A 13,638-nucleotide genomic window follows, 5' to 3' on the forward strand; every position below is an offset into this window, starting at 1 on the left:
ATCATCTTATAAACAACTCAAGGTATATATATATATATATGTATATATAGGTATATATAGGTATATATAGGTATTTATAGGTATATATGCATCTAGCTAGCTAACTACAGCTCAGAAAGATCAAGAAATGTACTTAGAAATGTACCCTAAGAAATGTACTTAGGGTTGCATAGCTACTTGGCTATAGGATCACACTGTAATTTGCTCCTAGGACAAAATCTTAGTCTGAGACCTTAAAATCCATCATCTTGTCCCTAGAATAAGCTGCCTTCAACTCTCTTCAAACCTTTAAAATGCTAGTTCTCAAATTTCTATATGTATAAATATTATAGAGAAGCTTGCTAAAATGTGAATTCTCATCAGAGAGAGATTTGATTTGGTAGCTTATAGAGGCAACAAAGAAATTTGCAATGTAAACAAATTACCCAGGGAATATTGAGGCAGGCATTGTTCAGGCCACATAGTCTAGAATGTTTTTTACAGAACCCTTGTCTGACAGAAGTCTGTGGAATTTTATACAGGGAAACCATGCAGCAAGGATTCTAATGATGTCTTGATGACAAAGGACAACATGTAAAATTACAGACTTATACTTAATCAAAACCAGTCACATAGAAAGCTCTAGGCTTTGCAGAGTTACATTAAAAAAAAAAAACGCAAAAAACCACGGGGTCTCTATCACTAAACTCAAATTGCATTTGTAACTCCAGGAGTACTAGGAAAGCAGCTTTTTCATCTGTACCTGTGACAGTGGAGAGGATTCTAGAATGAGCAGTCTGAATACAAGAGCATATTTTTCTTCGTGAAGGAAGCAAATAATGCTCTAGGCAACTATGGTTGATGGATGCGATAGTGAATCTTTTCTTTGTGTCTTCGCCTTATAAGATTAATCCTATCCTCTCTTTTAAACGTATTATAAAAAATATAAAGAGGAATAAAACAAAATCTATTTTTCTAAATTAAAAAGCTTGAAAAGCCTCGCTTCTTTGTCTATCATAATGATATGATTGGATCACTGCCAAATCAGAAGCTATATAAATGATTGTTCTTATATAATAGTCTCTTTTAGAAAAATATAAAGCTGCTTTTCCCAAACTCATATCATGAGTTTCCAAACACAATAAATCCTACTTTTCTAAAATAGATGTTTTATCTTGGAACCAATTTTACCTTAATTTCAACCATTGTCTGCTAAAGAATTATATCAATGAAACTCATATGCATTTCAATATTCTACAGCTATTACTATTGTGTAAAATCTACCATCCACTTGGAAATTTTGCTAAAGTCATTAAGTTTAACAGGAAGGTTTATGAATTGCAAGGCTATGTTTTTGAAAATGCTGGTCCCTCAAAGTTTTCTTTTTTTTCTTTTACTAAAAACATGTGAAGTATTTCATTTTATACAAGAAATAAAAAAGCGTTCTTGATAATTACTTTTATTCATAGAAATGCTTCTACAGATATCTATCAGGTATAGCAGAAAGCGCATATTGTCATAGGCTTATTCAATCTTCGAGAAATTTTGGATTTACGTCGTTTAGAAAGGGAATGGGTTTCAAGTGGTAAAGATGGCTGAAGCCGGGAAGAAAGAGAAAAGGAATCTGGGAGTAACAAAACTTTTGGCCTCTATGGGCTTCTCTGTTAGTTGATTTAAAACAGCAGAAATCTAGTATGCTCATGGATGACTAATGATACTAGTACAGTCTCTGCCTGTGCTTACGCTCTTCTGCTCTCAGAATGATCAGTTTCAAATTATTTGGTGTGAATAAGGATTTATAAGCCAGTTAAAATGACCATCTTTCATTTCAGTTCTGCTGTAATAAAAATAATGAATTAAGCTTTCTGTAGAGCTGGATTTGAAACTTGACTCTTCCACTGTGGGGCTGTTGGTCAATTACTTAACTTCTCTGAGCTTTAGTTTCCTTATTGTAAAATGGGAATAACACTATATATTTCTAAGACTTATTCTAGAGATAAAATGATATATAATTTGAGAACACTTGGTTCATACTAAACTTTTTTTTTTTTTAATTTGGAAAGACTAAAAAAGACATTAATTTGTTGTTGATGACTTTCTGTTGTTTTTTGTGTTGTCTCTGTTTGTGTGTGTTTGCATTAAATAAATGATCAGTTTTTCCACATATTTTTATTTGCTTAAATGAAGTATCAAATAATCAAAACATTTTTATTAACTTGTCAGTATTCTAGCTAAAGGATCTAAGCTGTAATACATTCTAGCATTTTGGATATCTTCAAGGGGTGCTACAAAGACCATAAATTTTAGAATTAGGCCCACCTGGATTTTCTCTTTCTTTCCTTCTTTTGATTGATGTTTTCTCAGTTTTATCTTATTTCTTCCCCTCCTCTATTTCTTTGAAAATTATTTTCTCTATTTCTAATATTTTAATATTAATCCTTACTATTTTGCCGTTCATATATTTACCTTTCTCCTGAACAATATAAAGAAAATGGAGTAAGGGGATTTTAATGGCGACATTCCATCAAAATTACAAGCACATTTTGTACAGCATTTGCATGTATACTGTTCTCCCCCATAAATGAGATATTGTTATTGCTGCTCCTGCTGCTGTGGTTATTTTGTGCTAGTTTAGAATACATTTCATGTTTATTTATACTTAGATACATATTTACAATTAACTCTACTTACTAAAATGCTTTCCATGTTAGATCTTCCATCTGGGACCATATTCATTTTGCATAAGTTCCATATTTAAAATTTCATTTGCTGAGGATCTGTTGGTGCTAACTTATAATTTTTGTTGGTCTTTCAATGTCTTTATTTTGTCAGTATTTGAAAAAAATGTTACTAGACACTGTTAGAGTAGGAGGTTAGGTAGGTTCCGATAGGATACCAGGAAGTCAGCAATGAGGCAGTCATAGCCAGCCTTGAGGAAGTTAGGAGGGCTGTCCCGCCACACTCCACAAGAAGCCGGATCAGACCAGACAGGCCCAAGATGGCAGATGCCATGACAGGAAACCCCTGACCACATTAGGAAGAAAAAACACAAAACCTTGTTTCCCATTCCAAGTAAAAAACATCCCACCACCTAGTTAACAACTGTCAATAAGAGATAGTAAACCCAACTCCCAGGGCACACAGACCTCTCTCTCCTGAGTTGACCCATTCCTATATCCTGAGAGTTTACTACTCATCTTGTTAAAAATTTGGTCTGGATCACCCGGTAGAAAAAACAAGCGGCACTCGGAGATCTTTGAAGGTGGGAGGTTTGTTTTACGCTGGTAGGCTCAGAGATCATTCTCCGGAGGCCTGCGCCCAGAGCACTGGCAGAGGGAACGATTTCCAGCCTGTTACTTCTGCATTCCTCATTCACCAGGGACAGGTGTTTTCTTATTAGTCCTGTCAGCCATCTTCCAACAGATTTTCCTACCAATTTTAATAAACCTTCCTGATTATGTGGCTTGTCAACTGTGCTGTTTGTCTCTCTTTGAATTCATTCTCATGACAAGACCAAGAACTTTAGGCAATTCTTTTGGGATGGGCTCAGCAAGTCAAAAGACCCCAGGACCTGGCATAACCTCAGTTCACTTAATAATAATACTATTAAGGCACAGAATTCTAGGTTGCTAATTTGTATGTGTGTCTATGTGTGTTGCTCAGCACTTTTAAGATAAAATTTTATTGTCTTCCAATTTCCATTGTTTGAAAGTGTTGAAAAATCATTTAGCAGAGTAACTATCAGTCATTTGAAAGAAATCTGCCTGTTTCTTCTGGCTACTATTAAGATCTTCTCTTTCTGTTTGATTGTGTCCAGATGTACGTGCTATTTATGTATTTATTGAGGTACAGTGTATTTGATATTGCATTTTTACTTTAAAGTCTGGGTTTAATATGCAATTCCATATTATAACATTTATACTTAGCATTGCTAGTCTCATATATATACCACCAACAAAAGACCACTTTAAATTCTTTTCCAAATAGATATAATGTAAATATGGGCCAAAAATAATTTTTTGTTTGGGGTCATAAATTCTCATTGGAGGCCTGTCTCCCTGTTCAATGCCAAGATCAAGACATAAATTTCCTAACAGGAGCTCTCTGAGCAATGGGTTCATTTCTTATTCACCTTTATTGTGAGAACTGACCTGTAGTCTTGGCTTTATAGAGGATATTTTCTCTTAGTCTTCACAACTTGGGCATGCCCTAGATTTTAAATCTTATCTCCTACTCCCTGAAGATTTAACTTAAACTGTAAAGCTCAAATCACAGGCTCTTGAAACTCTAAGGTATAAAGGTTTCTTGGGGTACCTGGGCACCTGGGTGGCTCAGTCAGTTGAGCATCCCACTCTCTATTTCAGCTCAGGTCATGCTCTCACTGTTCTTGAGTTCAAGCCCCCAAATTGGGCTCTGTGCTAACAGTATAGACATTGCTTGGGATTCTCTCTTTCACCCTCTCTTGGTGTCCCTCCCTTCCCCCCCCTCTCAAAAATAAATATTTTTTTAAAAATAAAGGTTTCTCTGCACACAGTTCTCAGGTCTCCTACGTTCATTTCATGTCTTCTGCATCTGCACATCCCTTCCTTTGTTTCAGCACAAAATATATTTTGCAATAGTTTCTTACTTTTAAACATGGGGATTTTTTAACCACCTCAAGTTTATTTTTTCAGCCTACCTTGTCATCCTAGTAGTGAGAATTTATTTTTTTTTCTTGATCATCATTATGTTGATTTTGACAGAAGAATTGTGAGTTATTTTAATATGTGTATTTCAAAATGTATTTTATGTATTTATATTCATACATAATTTCCTTGGTTTCATTGAGGCTGCATACAGGTTTCTTTATTTTTATTTAAAAATTTTTTAATGTTTTATTTATTCTGGGAGACAGAGAGAGAGAGCATGGGAGGGTCAGAGACAGAGGGAGACACGGAATCCAAAACAGGCTCTGAGCTATATGTCGGTACAGAGCCCCATGCAGGGCTCGAACCCACAAACCGTGAGATCATGACCTGAGCTTAAGTCGAACACTTAACCAACTGAGCCACCCAGGTGCCCAGACACTGCATACAAGTTTCTTACAGGAACTAATTGTTGAGTGAAACACTGAGGTGTAGATATTTAGAGCACCCGGGCCTAACAAATCTGTAGAGATTTGCTTAATACTGCTTCATACCAGTTGGGATTTGATTCCAATATTGCTTGAACTCATTATTAAGGTTAATTTTATGTTTCATTTCTATATCAACCCCAAATACTAAGGGTGTATTGGCTATATTGTATTTTTTTAAAAAAATAATGCTTATTTTTGAGGGAGAGAGAGAGAGAGAAAGAGAGAGAGAGAATGAGTGGGGGAGGCGCAGAGAGAGACAGAGACACAGATCTGAAGCAGGCTCCAGACTCTGAGTTGTCAGCACGGAGCCAATGCAGTGTTCAAACTCACTCATGGGCAGTGAGATCATGACTGGAGCTGAAGGTGGATGCTCAACCAACTGAGGGACCCAGCCACCCGTTGGCTATGTTGTATTTTGCACTTATCTCTATTTCTAAACTTTTTTACAAAAATTCAAATTGACTTAACAAATAGCCCAAACTCTCAAATACGCTGGAGGTGGGAAATAAAATCCCTCAGGGAGGAATTAGCTAAGAGAGTTACTAAAGAAGCAAAATTTAAGTAACAACAGTAAAGACTAGCAGCAGGGAAAAAACAGGTTCAGAAATGAAGGAAATATCACAGGGAATGTCTGCATTTCTGACCAACCAAGCAGAGGGCCTTGGTTGATAAGGTCTGAATTTCCCAAATCCCCAGCAAAAGCCCGGGGAATAGCGCAAGACTTTGAGAGGCAGTAAACAAACCAAGTCTGAAGTGTTACTGAGAACCTGTAAATAATGGCATTGCAACTGTATACCATATAACCATATATCATGACTTTTCTAGATGACTCCTCATTTCATATAATCTGAATCATTTTATATATTAGCAGAATACATCCAGTATATTGCCAAAACTGCCTCTAGAACACAGACATTCCTTCTCACACTACATATTTCACTCTGAGTTTTAAAAAAATGTGTACAGTATCTAAAATAGCAAAATTTAGAGAAGCACTGTGATGGTAGCAGTGATTATAATCTTATTAAATTCAAGCTATTCAGTTACCCAGAAACATATGGGATGGAAAGATAGGTGATTCATTATGCACTCTAAAAGTGGGAGAGGCGTCTTTTTTTTTGTTTGTTTTCTGTTTTTTTTTTTTTAGCAAAAATCATTAAGAAAAAAATTGGAAGATCACTCTATATTTAAAAAGAAAGGAAAAATAAAATATATATTCACCCTAGTTTTAGGGACACTAAATCATATCACAACCTTAGAGAACTAAAATATTTTTTACATTTTCATTGTATCTGATATTCTTATAATTAGAGTCACTCACTTTGTACTTGAACTCATTTTGGTCTCTAACTTACTAACGGGTGAGATCATGACCTGAGCCAAAACCAAGAGTCGAATAACCAACTAAGCCACCCAGACCCCAAGAAAAATATTGTTTTAATCATAAATATTTGCTATTTCTGTCCAAACAATTTTAAATACCATGCAATGAATGCCATATATTAAACAAAAAAATTAAAGATTGGAAATTAAAATGATATATAATTTTTTTAGCCGTAATATTAGCAACAGAACAGTAGGGAGACTCATGATCAGTGTTACTGTTTGAGATCTTAGTATGTCCAATTCTGAGAATCCATTGATAAACAAGGTGGACATGACCTCTTCCACTTCTTGATGAGAAAGAGAGACTAAAGCATGCGGCTAGACACACATATATGATGATAGTGATGTGTTATTAGATCACAAAGAAACATGGTAGGAAGGGAGAACCTCTCTGATGAGGTGACAATTTAACCTGAGACTTCAGCATGAGAAGGATATTGTCATGGAAAGAGAAGGGAAGAGTTTCCCTTCTCATGATCAGTGTTACTCTTTCTGAGGGGTATGTTCTGGAATATCTCTCTTCATTAAATTCCCTATAGAAACCAGACCCCATATATTCCTATAACATTTATATGTTACTTTTATATTTCTCATCCAGAACTTGTGTCGAAAATCTAAACCCACATTTTCATTTGTGTGAGGTAACTGGATAGCACAGAACTTCTGGTGTGTCGCATGTATCTCAACATTTACTTGCTCTCAGTGGAAGTTTTGCTTTACCCACACTCTTGATTTCTCTCTTTCCATCAATCTCCGCATCAAATGTTAAATCCTATCATTTGCATTGTCTTCCTTATTACCAACTCTGTGTAGGTAAGCCTCTTGATTTTAATAGCCAGTTCTCTTCCATCCTTCTCATCTGTTTTCATATAACAATAGGAGTGATCAAAATACCATCTGAATCAAGTAATTTCTCTCCTGAAAGATCATTCATTATTCATCCTCTGCATGAACAATGCTATCCAAACTCTTTCAGTGGCCTCAAAGGCCCCTCCTTATTTCCATCAATTTTGTTTCTTCTGCCTCCATTCCAGGTATATTGTCTTCTTTCTTTGTGGCTTGATTTAAGACTTTTTTTTTCTCACACTTTTGACTGGAAACTCTTCCCTTCTCTTTCCATGACAATATTCTTATGCTTCTCAGGTTAAATTGTCACCTAATCAGAGAGGTTCTCCCTTCCTACCATGTTTCTTTGTGATCTAATAACACATCATTATCATCATATATATGTGTCTAGTCCCATGCTTTAGTCTCTGTTTCTCACTAGGAAGAGGAAGAAGTCATGTCCACCTTGTTTATCAGTGAATTCTCAGAGTTGGACATACTAGGATCTCAATAAATATTTGTTGAAATAAGAAATAAATGAATTACAATAGCAAACATAATTCGATATACTCTCCTCTCAAGCTCATTAGCAGACTATTCCAAATATTTCAAAATAGAAACATAAGTCAAGTCCTGGAGAAGGCGGTGTGGGAGGAGCTAATTCTACCTATAGATGAGTTTGTTGGTGCTATATGCCAGTGTCACCAGCTAGATCTCAAGTCCTGACTTGTACTGACCACCTGCTTACACTTCAAACTTTGTCATACGTTTATCTCTAAATTCCTCTTTCCAGCTTATCTTTTAACGCAGGCAGATGGAAACCAATACCACCACTAGAGTGATGGTCCCAATCAGACCTCCAGGTGGCCCAGACCACCCGGACCAGTTTGAGCTTAAGAGTCACTCCTGAACAGATGGATCATGGAATGACCTCTAGAATGACCAATAGCTACCTTTACCTCATAATAATACTAAATATCTGCTCAAGGAGCAGCATAAGCTTCATTTACATAACATAAAATGCATGTATAGGCATGCTTCCTTAGGGCTCACGTATGACCTTATGCCCATCTCTAAATGCAATGACAGGGACCCGCTTTTAAAATATTCATCCTAACCTTAGATGAAAGCTAGGCATCCACCCTTGCTCCTGGAGCCACAGCTTTGGAAGTTATTCCTTGTCATCTCCTTATTTACTGCAAATAGATTTTACTTTGTGGGACAACTCCACCTGGTGTAATTTCTATCTGTGACTCACCAAGAAGAAAACTCATGCTAGTTTGGTACATTTGTTTGTTTGTTTGTCCTATAATATTAATGGTAAAAATCTTTTTTTCTACCAAAGCTTTGAATGTTATTAACTCTTTTAGGGAGGTTGTATGTAACCCAGTTTTGAGACCACCTACACCACTTCCTATGTTCTTATTCTCTGCTGCTGTCACTTTTTTCTTATGTCTCTTTTCTTACATTACTTACCTGGAAGACTTTTCCACTATTGAATACAGTTAATGCCTTTAATCTAGGTATTTTAAGAATTAAATCTAAAAATACTAACACCTGCTGAAAAAGATCTACATATAAAAATGTCAAAGCAGTATTTTTGTTAATTAAAAAAACTTCAAAATCTGAATTTCCAAAAAGTATGTTTGAAAATTTTATTATTATATTTAAAATTATTGACAGAATGCAAAGAAGATTTAAAAATAATATCACAACTAGTTTTCCAAACTACTCCACAAGGAAAACCAAATAGTGGTGGAGGGGGAGAGAGGCAAACTATGAAAGACTCTTTAATGCTGAGAACAAACTGAGGACTGATGGGTGTGGGGGGGAGAGGGGTGGTGGGCATGAAGGAGGGCACTTGTGGGGATGAGCACTGGGTGTCATATGGAAACCAACTTGACAATAAACTATTTGTAAAAAAAAGAAAAGAAAACAAAAGCATTTGTGAGGAAAAGTGTAAAATAGAAAATGCCAAATAATGAGTAGTTTATCTCTGTGCAGTGCTTTAATAAGATATTTTTCTCATCTCTTCCCTTCTTTCCATTATATATATACATATATCTATATATCTATATATCTATATATTAATAGTGGAACATATGACTTAAAATATATTTTAATGAATGGTATCTGTTTAATCTGGGGATTTTAAGTATTTAATTATATTGCCTTCTCTTTCAGACACAGAAGTGGATTTTTTTAAACATAACTTGAGCTTGGACTTGAAGTATAAATAGTAATTTTTCAGACAGATAATAAAGAAAGACTTTTCCAAAATTGGGTACTGCACATGGAGAAACACATTAAACTCAAGAAGGTGCATTGTCACATACTGTTAGAATATAAAATACGTTGAAGTAATAATTTCCTAATATGGCAGAGCTATTTCCAATTTGCTACCTCTACCTGGAACTGCAATTAGAATATGTAGACAGCAGTCCTGGTTCTGCTCTGTATCCATTGAATGGGTACATTAAAATCTCAGAAAATACTTTCATCCTGATCTGTAAACCGTGGAGAGTAATGGAAGATCTGTGTCATAAGAATCCAATAAATAAATGAGGGAGGCAAGATGGAGGAGAAGTAGGGAGCTCTGTACATTTCACTTGCCCCCATCTCTCAAAGAAAGAGGGACTGAAGCCATAGGACACTGAACCCCAGGCGTTGTGAGGAAAAGGGAGAGTCCACTAAGAAGACATCCTCATAGATGTTTGAGTGCGAACTGGGGAAGATAAAAACAGGCCAGGACCTGGAGAAATGGAGGCAGGGGGGATTCCTCTTCTTGGGGAGCTGCGGAGAGTTGAGGAGAAGAGAAAGAGCTGCTGAAACTGCTCATAGAACTGTTTCTGAAGAAGAGAAAAACTTTGGCTTGGGATGGAGAGTGATCCTATTTCTAGCTGTGGTGCTGACTTTGGTCTGGGTGCCCCAGTCCCAGGCGGCACCAGATGAGATTGTTCCGCTGCTCTTGCAGCTCAATCCCCAGCAGGGAAGCGGCCTGGCCTGAAACTATTCCACTGCTCTCAGGCTTGATCTCCAGCTAAGAAGCGGTCCTGCCTGTGGGATTATATTTCGGGTGATATCAATAAAGCACAGTGGACTAAGACCTGGAAAGGAGGTGTGGCTTGGGACCTAGAACACACATGGCCCATCTTGGCTACACCCATGGCACTAGGAAATCGGACCCACAAGAGTGATTTGCAAGGCCTGGTTCCAGAAGTGACTGGGGTGCTACCATTTTTCTCCCCACAAGCATCAAGGCGGGACCTCGGTGGAGGCTAAAATCTGCCTACACCAAACCACACCCATCTCCACTAGAGAGCTGTTTCTCTTCTCTTCTCTTCTCTTCTCTTCTCTTCTCTTCTCTTCTCTTCTTTTTTTTACCGGGACCCAGGGAAGACCAACATGAAAGCACTGCTATGATTAATTCTAGATCAATTGTTTCTATTCAGATATATTTTCCCTTGTCTCATTTGTATCCTCCCTCTCTGCTGGACTGGGCACTCTGGTGACTGGTTTGCTTAAACAGTCACATGTAATCCATTCTCTAGATGTATATTCTACACTTTCACTGCTACCTTACTACCTCTCTCTCTCTCTGGAGTAATCAGACTATATATTTTCTCTGAGTAACATTATCTTCAAATCTTTCTCCTTGCCTCCTACCATATTCTACTCTTTCTCTCAATGAATTAAGCCTCTTAGTCTCTCTGCCTGGTCATTGTCCAATTTCGTTTTCTCCCCACCCCGTATTTGTCTCTTTGTATATGCTCTAACATCAGCACTGCATACACCAGGGTCTTTATTTGTAGTTGGGAATTCTGGTTTTATGCTTTTAGACTGTCCTTTGTCTTTTTTTTTTCTATTTTCTTTTCTTTCCTTTTCCTTCTTTTTCCCTTTCGGTTTGCTTCTTTGTTGGATTTATCTCTGCCTTTGCATGCTTTTGTTCCCTGTGTGTTTGTCTGTCTGTTTTCCTTTCAAGGACTACCTCAAGAAACAAACCAAAGTACACATGGTGAAGAGTCCGAAATACCACTATGAGTATGGAAAAAAAAAAAATCAAAGTCTCAACAAGAGAGACCAAGAGACAAAATTAAAAGAACTTCCTGAATAGGCAGTCTCTGGAAAGTCAATGAACCTTCTTTAATATAGCACTACTGGCAGGTGTAGAGCACATAACAAGCTTTTAAAACTAACAAGAGACAGAAAGCGAGCCAAAATGATGAAATGGAAGAACTCTCCTCTAAAGAAACTGCAGGAAGAAATGACTGCTAAAGAACTGCTCAAAACAGATATAAGCAACATAACTGATCAAGAATTTAGAACAATAGTCATAAAATTAATCACTGGGCTTGAAAAAGGCATGAAAGACACCAGAGAAGCTATTGCTACAAAGATTATGGGCCTTAAAAATAGTTGTGATGAATTTAAAAAATGCTATAAATGAGGTACATAATAAAATGGAAGTGTCCAAAGCACGGATTGAAGAGGCAGAGAGGAGAATAGGTGAATTAGCAGACACAATGATAGAAAAAGAGGAAGCCGAGAAAAAGAGAGATTAGTTGATCCAGGAGCAAGAAAGGAGAATTCGAGAACTGAGTGATGCAATTAAATTGAGCAATATCCGTAATATAGGAATTCAAGAAGAGTTAGAGAGAGGGAAAGGCATGGAAGGAGTACTTGAACAAATTATAGCTGAGAACTTCCCCAATCCGGGGAAGGAAACACACTGAAATCCAAGAAGCACAGAGAACTCCCCTCAGACGTAACTTGAATTGATCTTCTGCACGACATATCCTAGTGAAACTGGCAAAATATAAGGATAAAGAGAGAATTCTGAAAGCAGTTAGGGATAAAAGGACCCTAAAATACAAAGGGAGACTTATCAGAGTAGTTGCGACCTATCTAATGAACCTTGGCAGGCCAGAAAGGAATGGCAGAGAATCCTCAATGTGATGAACAGAAAAAATATGCAGCCAAGAATCCTCTATCCAGAAAGACTGTCATTCAAAATAGAAAGAGAGATAAAAGTCTTCCTAAATAAACAAAAATTGAAGGAATTCATCACCACTAAAACAGCCTTACAAGAAATCCTAAGGGGGACCCTATGAGGGAAATGTTGCAAGGAAGGCAAGATACCAGAGATACCACTACAAGTATGAATCCTACAAAGAACACAATGACTTTACACCCATATTTTTCAATAATAACACTGAATGTAAATGGACTAAATGTTCCAATCAAAAGACATAGGGTATTAGAATGGATAAATAGACAAAACCCATCTATTTGCTGTCCACAAGAGACTCAATTTCGGTCTGAGGACACCTTTGGATTGAAAGTAAGGGGATGGGAAAATATATATCATGCTAATGGAATTCAAAAGAAAGCTGGAGTAGCTATACTTATATCTAACAAAATCGACTTTAAAGTAAAGGCAGTAACAAGGGATGAAAATGGGGCATTATATAATAATTACAGGGTCTATCCATAACGAAGAGCTAACAATTATAAATGTCTATGCACTGAATACGGAAGCACCCATATATATAAAACAATTCATCACAAACAGAAACAATCTTATGAATAAGAATGTGATAATAGCAGGGAACTTTAATACTCCACTTACAGCAATGGATAGATCAACTAGACATAAAATCTCTAAAGAAACAGTGGATTTGAATGACACATTGGACCAGAAGGATTTGACAGATATATTTAGAACTCTACATCCTGAGGTTATGGAATTCACTTTCTTCTCAAGTGCACATGGTATATTCTCCAAGATAGATCACATACTGGGTCATAAAGTAGCCCTCAATAAATATAAAGGAATTGAGATCATACCATGCACACTTTCAGATCACAATGCTATGAAACTAGAAATCAATCACAGGAAAAAGTTTGGAAAACCTCCAAAAACATGGAGTCTAAAGAACACCCTAACGAACGAATGGGCCAATCAGTCAATTAGAAAAGAAATTTAAAAGTATATGGAAACAAAGGAAAATGAAAATACAACAATCCAAAATCTATGGGATGTGGTAAAGGTAGTCCTAAGAAGAAAGTATATTGCACTCCAGAGCTATTTCACGAATTTAGAAAAAGCACAAATACAAAATCTAGCAGCACATTTAGAGCAACCAGAAAAACAACAAGAGTATCTCAAACCCAGTAGAAAAAGAGAAATAATAAAAATCAGGGCAGAAATAAACAGTATAGAATCCAAAAAACAGTTCAACAGATCAATGAAACGAATAGTTGTTTTTTTTTTTATTTTTAATGTTTTTTATTTATTTCTGAGAGAGAGAGGGGGAGACAGCATGAGCAGG

Source organism: Crocuta crocuta, unplaced genomic scaffold, assembly GCF_008692635.1.
Source record: "Crocuta crocuta isolate KB4526 unplaced genomic scaffold, BGI_CrCroc_1.0 scaffold199, whole genome shotgun sequence".
Lineage (NCBI taxonomy): Eukaryota > Metazoa > Chordata > Mammalia > Carnivora > Hyaenidae > Crocuta > Crocuta crocuta.